At 44.6% G+C, this 11648-nt stretch overlaps 1 protein-coding gene across 2 annotated transcripts in view; it reads left to right on the top strand.

Moving 5' to 3' along the window:
- The first annotated feature begins 6625 nt into the window (after positions 1 to 6625).
- The window catches only part of LOC121005090 (zinc finger protein 568-like), a 92039-nt gene continuing 87016 nt past the window's right edge, over positions 6626 to 11648 (top strand). The window contains exon 1 of one of the 2 annotated variants that reach the window (XM_040437629.1): positions 6626 to 6665. The gene's annotated coding sequence lies outside the window, so the exon portion shown is untranslated. Of the gene's footprint in view, positions 6666 to 6737; positions 6794 to 11648 lie in introns of those variants that run through there. The other variant, XM_040437630.1, reaches the window with a different exon arrangement.

Genomic DNA, 11648 nt, shown 5'->3' with positions numbered 1-11648 from the left:
CAGTGATAGGGTGCCTGGCCCCCTCCAACCAATGGCGCCATTCCTCGAAAGCCAACTTGATGGCCAACAACTCCCTATCTCCCACATCATAGTTTCTCTCTGCCGGGGAGAGTTTTTTAGAGAAAAAGGCACAGGGTCGCCATTTGGCAGGAGAAGGGCCCTGGGACAAAACCGCACCCACACCCACCTCGGAAGCATCCACCTCAACAATAAAAGGTAAGGAAACATCGGGATGCACCAAGACGGGAGCAGACGCAAAACTCTCTTTAATCTTAGAAAAGGCTGCAAGCGCCTCCTCCGACCAAGAGGAAAAATCCGCCCCCTTTTTTGTCATGTCAGTAAGGGGTTTGACAACAGAGGAATAATTCAAAATGAACTTTCTGTAATAGTTCGCAAAACCCAGAAAGCGCATCAATGCCTTCTGATTCTCAGGAAGCTCCCACTCAAGTACAGCACGGACCTTCTCCGGATCCATGCGAAAACCAGAAGCAGAGAGGAGAAAACCCAGAAATTGAATCTCCGATACCATAAAAAGACATTTCTCTAGCTTGGCGTACAATTTATTTTCCCGCAGAATCTGCAGAACCTGAAAAGGATGATCCTGATGGGTCTGAACATCAGGGGAAAAAATCAAAATATCATCAAGATACACCAATACAAATTTCCCCATTAAATGGTAGAAAATACTATTAACAAAATGCTGAAAGACGGCCGGAGCATTCATCAGGCCGAAAGGCATAACGAGATTCTCGAAATGCCTGTTAGGGGTATTAAAGGCCGTTTTCCATTCATCCCCCTCTCTGACCCTGACCAGGTTGTACGCGCCTCTCAAATCCAATTTGGAAAACACCTTGGCCCCAACAATTTGGTTGAAGAGGTCCGGGATCAGAGGAAGGGGATAGGGATCGCGAATCGTGATACGGTTCAGCTCCCTAAAATCTAGGCAAGGTCTCAGAGAGCCATCTTTTTTTTTAACAAAAAAAAAACCCGCGGCCACAGGTGACTTTGAGGGACGAATATGCCCCTTCTCGAGACTCTCGGAGATATAAGTTCGCATTGCGATTCTTTCCGGTTGTGAGAGATTGTAGAGGCGTGCTTTTGGCAGCTTGGCGCCGGGAATGAGGTTAATGGGACAGTCAAACTCCCGGTGAGGAGGTAGCTCCTGAACACCGCTCTCGGAAAACACGTCCGAGAAATCAGAGAGAAATGATGGCACAGTTTTAGTAGACACCTCTGCAAAAGTCGCTGTGAGACAATTCTCTCTACAAAAGTCACTCCACTCATTTATTTGCCTTCCTTGCCAATCAATAGTGGGGTTATGTCTAGTGAGCCAGGGTAACCCCAAAACTAGAGGAGAAGGCAATCCGTTAAGGACAAAACAAGATATATCCTCCACATGAGTGTCACCTACAGCTAGCCGGATATTGTGAACAAAATGCCCTTCAGAGATCTCTGTGAGAGTGGAGCAGAGTCAATAGCAAAAACAGGTATATACTTTTCTAATGTGCAAACCTGAAAACCATGCATGGCTACAAATTGAGTGTCAATAAGATTGACGGCCGCTCCACTATCGACAAAAATCTCACAAGAAATGACTTTGCTCTCTAGCGCCACCCTGGCAGACAGGAGAAAACGGGAACTGCAGGTCAGAGGAAAAGCATCAATTCCTACATCAACTTTGCCCAAAGTAGCAGATGAAGCAGAATTTGATGATTTACCTTTTGAGGTTTTTCTCTTATTATCGCTCTTAGTACAGTTCAAGAATCTCCTAGACGGACAAACATTTGCCAAATGACCTATGCCCCCACAACAAAAACACACCATACTCTGAGGACTAAATCCTCTTTTATCAGGGGCAAGTCGACCTAGCTGCATGGGCTCCTCCTCAGAGGGGAGCGAGACAGGATGAGGCCCCTGCACACTGAATGAGTCCGCACCACTGCCCCTAGACTGACAATGGCTGGACAGAGAGGTCTCGTTTCTTTCTCTTAGACGCCTGTCAAGGCGTACCGCCAATGACATGGCAGACTCTAAGGACGTTGGTCTCTCATGGAAAGCAAACGCATCTTTCAATCTCTCTGAGAGACCATGACAGAACTGACTCCGGAGTGCAGCATCATTCCAACCCGAATCAGCTGCCCATCTCCGAAATTCAGAACAATAAAGCTCCGCAGACAGTTTGTTCTGGCATAAAACACGTAAGTTAGATTCGGCCAGAGCAACACGATCCGGGTCATCATAAATCTGCCCCAGGGCCACAAAAAATCTTTCCACGGATCGAAGGGAGGGATCCCCTGATGGCAGCGAAAAAGCCCAAGTCTGAGCATTACCCCTGAGCAGGGAGATGACAATCCTCACCCTCTGCTCCTCCTTACCAGAGGAGTGGGGACACAAGTAAAAATGGAGTTTGCATGCCTCTCTGAAGCGAACAAAATTCTCACTGCCCCCGGAGAACGTTTCCGGAAGTGAGACCTTTGGCTCGCAACAGACTCCATGAGCCGGAGCAGAGCCCAATGCTTGAAGCTGAGTCATAGATTGACGGAGATCCGCTACTTCCAAAGAAAGACCCTGCATGCGGTCAACCAGGCCAGAAAGCGGATCCATGTCAAAAAAGGACGGTTTTGGTGGATTATAATGTCACGGCTGTATGTGAGCAACAATAGTATACACAGTAAAAGAGCTACTGACCGGACCCAAACTAGGGAGGATAAAGGGTGACCCCTGTCAGACCCTCAAAGCTCTCCCTATGCTGCTAAAGCACATGCCCGGATCCAAATGGCGGAACGAGGCATGCCCACGTGCCTAAGACTGATGACCACTGTAACCCCTACAATAGTGGAAGGGGCACGGCCACAGGTGCCCTACTCAGTATATGGAGGGAACCGTGGCCACCTCAGATCCAGTCAGAAAATAATCAGGTACACAACAATGTCTGTACACTTAGCTGAAGGTGTTGCAGCCGCAGAGAAGACGGATCCAAGGACAGCTGGCAATATCCGGAGTGCTTGCTGCAGCAGAACACAGGTCCAGTGAACTGATAGCTACAAGTGAAGATACTAAAGCAAGAGCTACAACTGAAATGAGAACTGTAATCCACGCCCTACAATAGGAGGAGGGGTGATATAAAGAGAGGGAAATCAAACGCATGAGGAACAGCTGGGAGGAAGGAAACCAAAAGTAAACAGAGCAGTGAGAACTCCTCCCAGCTCTAGTAGTGACATCATCACAGGGGTGGAGAAACAGAGCTGTGAGAACGTCCCAAAGCTCTGGTAGTGACACTCACAAAAAGTGTAATATAGAGCAACCAAAAATCATTGTACCCTAAACTAGTGCCAAAAAAACTTCCACCCTATCCCTTAGTTTCTAAAATGGGGTCACTTTTTTGGGGTTTCTACTCTAGGGGTGCATCAGGTGGGCTTCAAATGGGACATGGTGTATGACTTTTTGATCGCTTGCTATTACACTTTTTGTGATGTAAGGTGACAAAAAATTGTTTATTTAGCACAGTTTTTATTTTTTATTTTTTACGGTTTTCTGAGGGGTTAGGTCATGTGATATTTTCTGACTTGCTGGATAAGAACCCCATTGGAGTACTTCATAGTCTGGTTATTAAAGCGTCCATTTACCTAGCGTTTTATGGTTTCCTTAGACCAGGGGAGTTCACATGCACAACACTCAGCAGTTATTTCCCCACTGTCAAACAGCTAGTTCCTGACTCTGAATGGTACACTCTGGTTTTACCTGCCACCAAAACCTCTCAGGTCGGTCCACCTACGCACGTCAGATATTTCCGTACGACCCACCGCTGGTGTCCAGTTCAGGTGTTACATCAGTTAACCACTTCTCTGCCAGACCGTAGTCCAGATAGTCCATTGTTACCGTTTCCCTCAGTACCGCTGTCCATGTCTCAGTTTGTGTCCCATGTGCGTCTATTGGCCACCAGTTTAGATATTGAACCAGCCTCCATATCCGGGCATTCCTTTAGAATAGGCGCAGCTTCGGCAGCTAGCAAAAACAAAGTACCCGCTCACATAATACGTAAATTAAGCCGGTGGCGCTCATCTTGTTTTCATAGATATATTCCCAATCCTGAACGAGAGATTTCATGTGCTTTTCAGAATTTGGTTTTGTGATTTGTTAATAAAGTTTTCTGGATATCATGCTGTATCTTTGCCCTCTTTCAGGTATACTCTCGACGAGGCGGTCATGGCACATTTCAGACCGTTTGAACACTCCAGGGGTTTGTATATGTCGATAAGTTAACTCGGTGTACCGTGGCCCTGACCACAAATGTCAGATTTGCTAAATTTCTCCGTGTCTGGAAGGGGAAAAATGACTGTGACAGGAAGGAGTTCATTATTTGAGCTCTTGTGCACCATATGGTTTGGTTATCTATATCTTCTATCACTTGCACTTTACCTATTTACTAGCACATTATGGAAATGAAAAGCTACGACATTAACGAATTTTCAAATAAACCCACCCAGAACAAAAGACTGATTGCATGTAGTGGTTTGGACTAATTACCGGACTGATCTCCCTTGCCCAGATCTCAGCTTGGCTTTTGACTACTATTTTGCCTGTCCCCTTAGGCCACAAACCAGTGTCTCATAACCGCCTGGGTCAGCCGTCACTAAACAGGTAGTGGCCTGGTGGTTCCCCTGCAGAGTCCAGATCTATGTATAAGGCTTAAAGGGGTTTTCTACTTTCCCCATGTTGATGATGACCTATCTCCAGGAGAGGTCATCAATATCAGATCGGTGGGGTCCGACTCCTGGCACCCCGGCAATCAGCCGTTTGAAGAGAACGCAGCGCTCGCACAATTGTATTTACACTCCCTCCCAGAGTAGCTGTAATTACACCTGCTTACAATTGCAGTGTCGATGGCGAGCAGGTAAACAGTGAAGAGAATGCTGCACTTCCACGAGTGCTGTGTCACAATGCTGATCGGCAGGGGTGCCAGGAGTCAGACCCTTGCCAATCTGATATTAATGACCTATCCTGAGGATCGCTCCTCATCAAGTTTACGAACACACTACAGAACCAAGCTTTCACAAAGAGATGATTTTCTGTGCCTAAAAAGCTACTAATACGTATTACTGTTTTGTAGCTTTCTGGGCACTGTGACTGGCACTGCTTTGTGGACACTGAGACTGTCACACGAATAGCTGTGGCTTCTATGGGGCGCTGGACTGGTGCTGCTTCGCAAATGCTGAAGTTGTCACTGTTATAGGGAACCCTGTGGTTGTTATGGGGCACTGTGGCTGGCATTGCTTTGCAGACACTGATGCTGTCACTGTTATAGGAAACTCTGTGGCTGTTATAAGTGACTAAGGCTGTCACTGTTATAGTGAATCATGTGGCTGTTATGGGGCACCGTGGCTGGCATTGCTTTACACCGTGGCTGGCGCTGTTATAGGGAATCATGTGGCTCTTATGGGGCACTGTGGCTGGCACTGCTTTGCAGACACTGATGCTGTCTGTCACTGTTAAAGGAAACCCTGTGGCTGTTATAAGTGACTAAGGCTGTTACTATTATAGTGAATCATGTGGTTGTTATGGGGCACTGTGGCTGGCACTGCTTGGCAGACACTAAGGCTGTCACTATTATAGTGAATCGTGGTTGTTATGGGGCACCGTGGCTGGCATTGCTTTGCAGACACTGATGCTGTCACTGTTATAGGAAACTCTGTGGCTGTTATAAGTGACTAAGGCTGTCACTGTTATAGTGAATCATGTGGCTGTTATGGGGCACCGTGGCTGGCATTGCTTTACACCGTGGCTGGCGCTGTTATAGGGAATCATGTGGCTCTTATGGGGCACTGTGGCTGGCACTGCTTTGCAGACACTGATGCTGTCTGTCACTGTTAAAGGAAACCCTGTGGCTGTTATAAGTGACTAAGGCTGTTACTATTATAGTGAATCATGTGGTTGTTATGGGGCACTGTGGCTGGCACTGCTTGGCAGACACTAAGGCTGTCACTATTATAGTGAATCGTGGTTGTTATGGGGCACCGTGGCTGGCATTGCTTTGCACCGTGGCTTGCGCTGTTTTAGGGAATCATGTGGCTCTTATGGGGCACTGTGGCTGGCACTGCTTTGCAGACACTGAGGCTGTCAGTGTTATAGGGAACCCGGTGGCTGTTATGAGGTGCCTTGTCTGGGTCTGTTTTGGGGCACTGTAGCTGTCACTTTTATGAGGTCTGTAACTGCTTGTTGTGGGTGCCGTGCGGATGTCACTTATGGTATTCTGTGGATATGGGTTGCAATTAGTTGTCACTTATGGGGCAGTGGGCACCAAGCCAGGGCACGTTGCTGTTAGGAGAGATCTGTGGGCCCTTTCTATGCTGTATATATGTAATTTGTCCCATGATAAAACTACGCACTTCTATATCTAGGAGGCTGCTTCACGTCAGGAAGCTTCTAAAATCGGTATTATATGCAATGCACTTACCTTGGTTACAGCAAAGTAACTTTAGGCTGCATGGTGGACGGTAACAGGAGATACACATAAACATAGCATACGGTAACTTCCACAGTCCCGAAGGAAAACGACGTCAACGAGCGATGTCCAATCCCTGAGAAACTACATCTCCCAGTATCCCCTGCGGCCCTGGGCCTCAGCCGGTGATGTCATCAGAACACGTCTCAGAAGCGGACGAGAGGTGAGTACAGCTGCGGCGTAGCCTTTGTTATGCCTGATCCTCAGGAGAGTTCACCCTCAAATGTTCTGACGCCGGGATGTCCGCTGTGCCGGTTCTGTGTGTGTGATGACGGACTATGACCGGATCCTGTGGGTGGTTTCTGGCGTTGTATATTGGAAAATAAGGGGACTGGGATACAGAGTGTAGAGGGATTGGATGTGATTTCTAGGCATGTTATAGTATGGAGGGCGGTTGTATAAATAATGTAATGGAGCTGGTTATATCAGGAAGGAAGTGGTGTTGTGACAACGACCTTGGTCATAAGACCTGTGATAAAGATATGTAATGTATAAAGGCCAGGAGCATATAACTGGGGGAGAGGGACGGACTGCTTCTGGTCAGGGATGTAATATGTGGCACATAACAAGTAGACTGGTCAGGGATGTAATATGTGGCATATAACAAGTAGACTGGTCAGGGATGTAATATGTGGCATATAACAAGTACACTGGTCAGGGATGTAATATGTGGCATATAACAAGTACACTGGTCAGGGATGTAATATGTGGCAAATAACAAGTAGACTGGTCAGGGATGTAATATGTGGTATATAACAAGTAGACTGGTCAGGGATGTAATATGTGGCACATAACAAGTAGACTGGTCAGGGATGTAATATGTGGCACATACCAAGTAGACTGGTCAGGGATGTAATATGTGGCACATAACAAGTAGACTGGTCAGGGATGTAATATGTGGCATATAACAAGTAGACTGGTCAGGGATGTAATATGTGGCATATAACAAGTAGACTGGTCAGGGATGTAATATGTGGCATATAACAAGTAGACTGGTCAGGGATGTAATATGTGGTATATAACAAGTAGACTGGTCAGGGATGTAATATGTGGCATATAACAAGTAGACTGGTCAGGGATGTAATATGTGGCATATAACAAGTAGACTGGTCAGGGATGTAATATGTGGCATATAACAAGTAGACTGGTCAGGGATGTAATATGTGGCATATAACAAGTAGACTGGTCAGGGATGTAATATGTGGCACATAACAAGTAGACTGGTCAGGGATGTAATATGTGGCATATAACAAGTAGACTGGTCAGGGATGTAATATGTGGCATATAACAAGTAGACTGGTCAGGGATGTAATATGTGGCATATAACAAGTAGACTGGTCAGGGATGTAATATGTGGTACATAACAAGTAGACTGGTCAGGGATGTAATATGTGGCATATAACAAGTAGACTGGTCAGGGATGTAATATGTGGCATATAACAAGTAGACTGGTCAGGGATGTAATATGTGGCATATAACAAGTAGACTGGTCAGGGATGTAATATGTGGCACATAACAAGTAGACTGGTCAGGGATGTAATATGTGGTATATAACAAGTAGACTGGTCAGGGATGTAATATGTGGTATATAACAAGTAGACTGGTCAGGGATGTAATATGTGGCATATAACAAGTAGACTGGTCAGGGATGTAATATGTGGCATATAACAAGTAGACTGGTCAGGGATGTAATATGTGGCACATAACAAGTAGACTGGTCAGGGATCTGATGTGGCATATAACAAGTAGACTGGTCAGGGATGTAATATGTGGCACATAACAAGTAGACTGGTCAGGGATGTAATATGTGGCATATAACAAGTAGACTGGTCAGGGATGTAATATGTGGCATATAACAAGTAGACTGGTCAGGGATGTAATATGTGGCACATAACAAGTAGACTGGTCAGGGATGTAATATGTGGCACATAACAAGTAGACTGGTCAGGGATGTAATATGTGGCACATAACAAGTAGACTGGTCAGGGATGTAATATGTGGCACATAACAAGTAGACTGGTCAGGGATGTAATATGTGGCACATAACAAGTAGACTGGTCAGGGATGTAATATCTGGCATATAACAAGTAGACTGGTCAGGGATGTAATATGTGGCATATAACAAGTAGACTGGTCAGGGATGTAATATGTGGCATATAACAAGTACACTGGTCAGGGATGTAATATGTGACATATAACAAGTAGACTGGTCAGGGATGTAATATGTGGCATATAACAAGTAGACTGGTCAGGGATGTAATATGTGGCACATAACAAGTAGACTGGTCAGGGATCTGATGTGGCATATAACAAGTAGACTGGTCAGGGATGTAATATGTGGTATATAACAAGTAGACTGGTCAGGGATGTAATATGTGGCATATAACAAGTAGACTGGTCAGGGATGTAATATGTGGCATATAACAAGTAGACTGGTCAAGGATGTAATATGTGGTATATATAACAAGTAGACTGGTCAGGGATGTACAATCGTGGCCAAAAGTTTTGAGAATTAGATAAATATTGGAAATTGGAAAAGTTGCTGCTTAAGTTTTTATAATAGCAATTTGCATATACGCCAGAATGTTATGAAGAGTGATCAGATGAATTGCATAGTCCTTCTTTGCCATGACAATGAACTTAATCCCCAAAAAACCTTTCCACTGCATTTCATTGCTGTCATTAAAGGACCTGCTGAGATCATTTCAGTAATCGTCTTGTTAACTCAGGTGAGAATGTTGACGAGCACAAGGCTGGAGATCATTATGTCAGGCTGATTGGGTTAAAATGGCAGACTTGACATGTTAAAAGGAGGGTGATGCTTGAAATCATTGTTCTTCCATGGTGACCTGCAAAGAAACGCGTGCAGCCATCATTGCGTTGCATAAACATGGCTTCACAGGCAAGGATATTGTGGCTACTAAGATTGCACCTCAATCAATAATTTATAGGATCATCAAGAACTTAAAGGAAAGAGGTTCAATTCTTGTTAAGAAGGCTTCAGGGCGTCCAAGAAAGTCCAGCAAGCGCCAGGATCGTCTCCTAAAGAGGATTCAGCTGCGGGATCGGAGTGCCACCAGTGCAGAGCTTGCTCAGGAATGGCAGCAGGCAGGTGTGAGCGCATCTGCATGCACAGTGAGGCGAAGACTTTTGGAAGATGGCCTGGTGTCAAGAAGGCAGCAAAGAAGGCACTTCTCTCCAAAAAAAAACATTAGGGACAGATTGATCTTCTGCAGAAAGTATGGTGAATGGACTGCTGAGGACTGGGGCAAAGTCATATTCTCCGATGAAGCCTCTTTCCGATTGTTTGGGGCATCTGGAAAAAGGCTTGTCCGGCGAAGAAAAGGTGAGCGCTACCATCAGTCCTGTGTCATGCCAACAGTAAAGCATCCTGAGACCATTCATGTGTGGGGTTGCTTCTCATCCAAGGGAGTGGGCTCACTCTCACAATTTAGCCCAAAAACACAGCCATGAATAAAGAATGGAACCGAAACACCCTCCAACAGCAACTTCTTCCAACAATCCAACAACAGTTTGGTGAAGAACAATGCATTTTCCAGCACGATGGAGCACCGTGCCATAAGGCAAAAGTGATAACTCTGTGGCTCGGGGACCAAAAATGTTGACATTATGGGTCCATGGCCTGGAAACTCCCCAGATCTTAATCCCATTGAGAACTTGTGGTCAATCCTCAAGAGGCGGGTGGACAAACAAAAACCCACTAATTCTGACAAACTCCAAGAAGTGATTATGAAAGAATGGGTTGCTATCAGTCAGGAATTGGCCCAGAAGTTGATTGAGAGCATGCCCAGTCGAATTGCAGAGGTCCTGAAAAAGAAGGGCCAACACTGCAAATACTGACTCTTTGCATAAATGTCATGTAATTGTCGATAAAATCCTTTGAAACGTATGAAGTGCGTGTAATTATATTTCACTACATCACAGAAACAACTGAAACAAAGATCTAAAAGCAGTTTAGCAGCAAACTTTGTGAAAACTAATATTTGTGTCATTCTCAAAACTTTTGGCCACGACTGTAAAATATATATATATATATATATATATATATGGATGATAAAAGAATACACCCCCAAACTTTCTAAGTTGTCTTCCTATTCATAAGATACTCATCACAGCTGCACGTGTCATTGATTTATAGCGTGTTGAGACCTACAAACAAGTAGGAACCCAAACTCCTCCGTACATCAATCTAGGCAGACATAAGTCCATCCATATGAAAGTAAGCAGGTACATAAATCCTGACATTTGCAGCATGATTCGAGTAGCAGATCCACAATACACCAGGAAACAACAAAATAAGATTAAAGCAACAAGAAAAAAAAGAAAAAAAACAGACCGCAATGCTGGTGTGCCACCTCCACTTCCCCGACGTACATTTCGCTCTTGCTTCCTCCAGGGGGCATGTCACATATGCCTGCCAACTGGGTTTAAATATCCACCAATCTTCTCCCCAAACCACATGCAAACAATCTCACATTACCCATATCATTACACCAGTATGCGCCATCCCTCCTCCACAGAGCGTACTGTGTCATCCGGGAAGTCTCGCGGGATTACGGCCCCGCAGCCAGCCGCATGCCGGAAGTATACATTCCGCCATGTTGGAAATGGGCAAAAGAGCATACAATACATAGAATGAAGCTGACAACCTGTCCCATTATGCCGGGAGCATGTCTGTATTACCAGGGGACATCAGACCTATTACTTATTACTACACACACTAGATTATGTTTTATCCATAAACCTATGATCAGTCAGCATGATATTAATAAAATAAATAATAAATCAACCAGACAATTAAGTAAAAGTGACAAAGTGCAAGTGCCCACACGTGCAAGGTGCCATTGTGCAAAGCAAAAAATTAATAAAATGATATGCAACAAGGTATAACAAAAATATAAAAAATATATATGAATTTATATAAAAATAAATAGAATAAAATGTCATATTCATACTAATGCAAAGTATGGTGTCATGATTATCAAATAAAGTGACATAGCTGACATGGCATTAAACTTATCAAAATAAGCAGTGAATAAACAAGACTATGTACTGTGTGTGTGTGTATATATGTGTAAACATATTTATATTAAGTGACAATAAACATAAGTGTCTTTCTGCCAAT

This window comes from Bufo bufo, chromosome 6 (assembly GCF_905171765.1).
Source record: "Bufo bufo chromosome 6, aBufBuf1.1, whole genome shotgun sequence".
NCBI classification, from domain to species: Eukaryota; Metazoa; Chordata; class Amphibia; order Anura; family Bufonidae; genus Bufo; species Bufo bufo.
The sequence above is the reverse complement of the archived record's forward strand: the minus strand, read 5'-3'. Positions and strand labels throughout refer to the sequence as shown.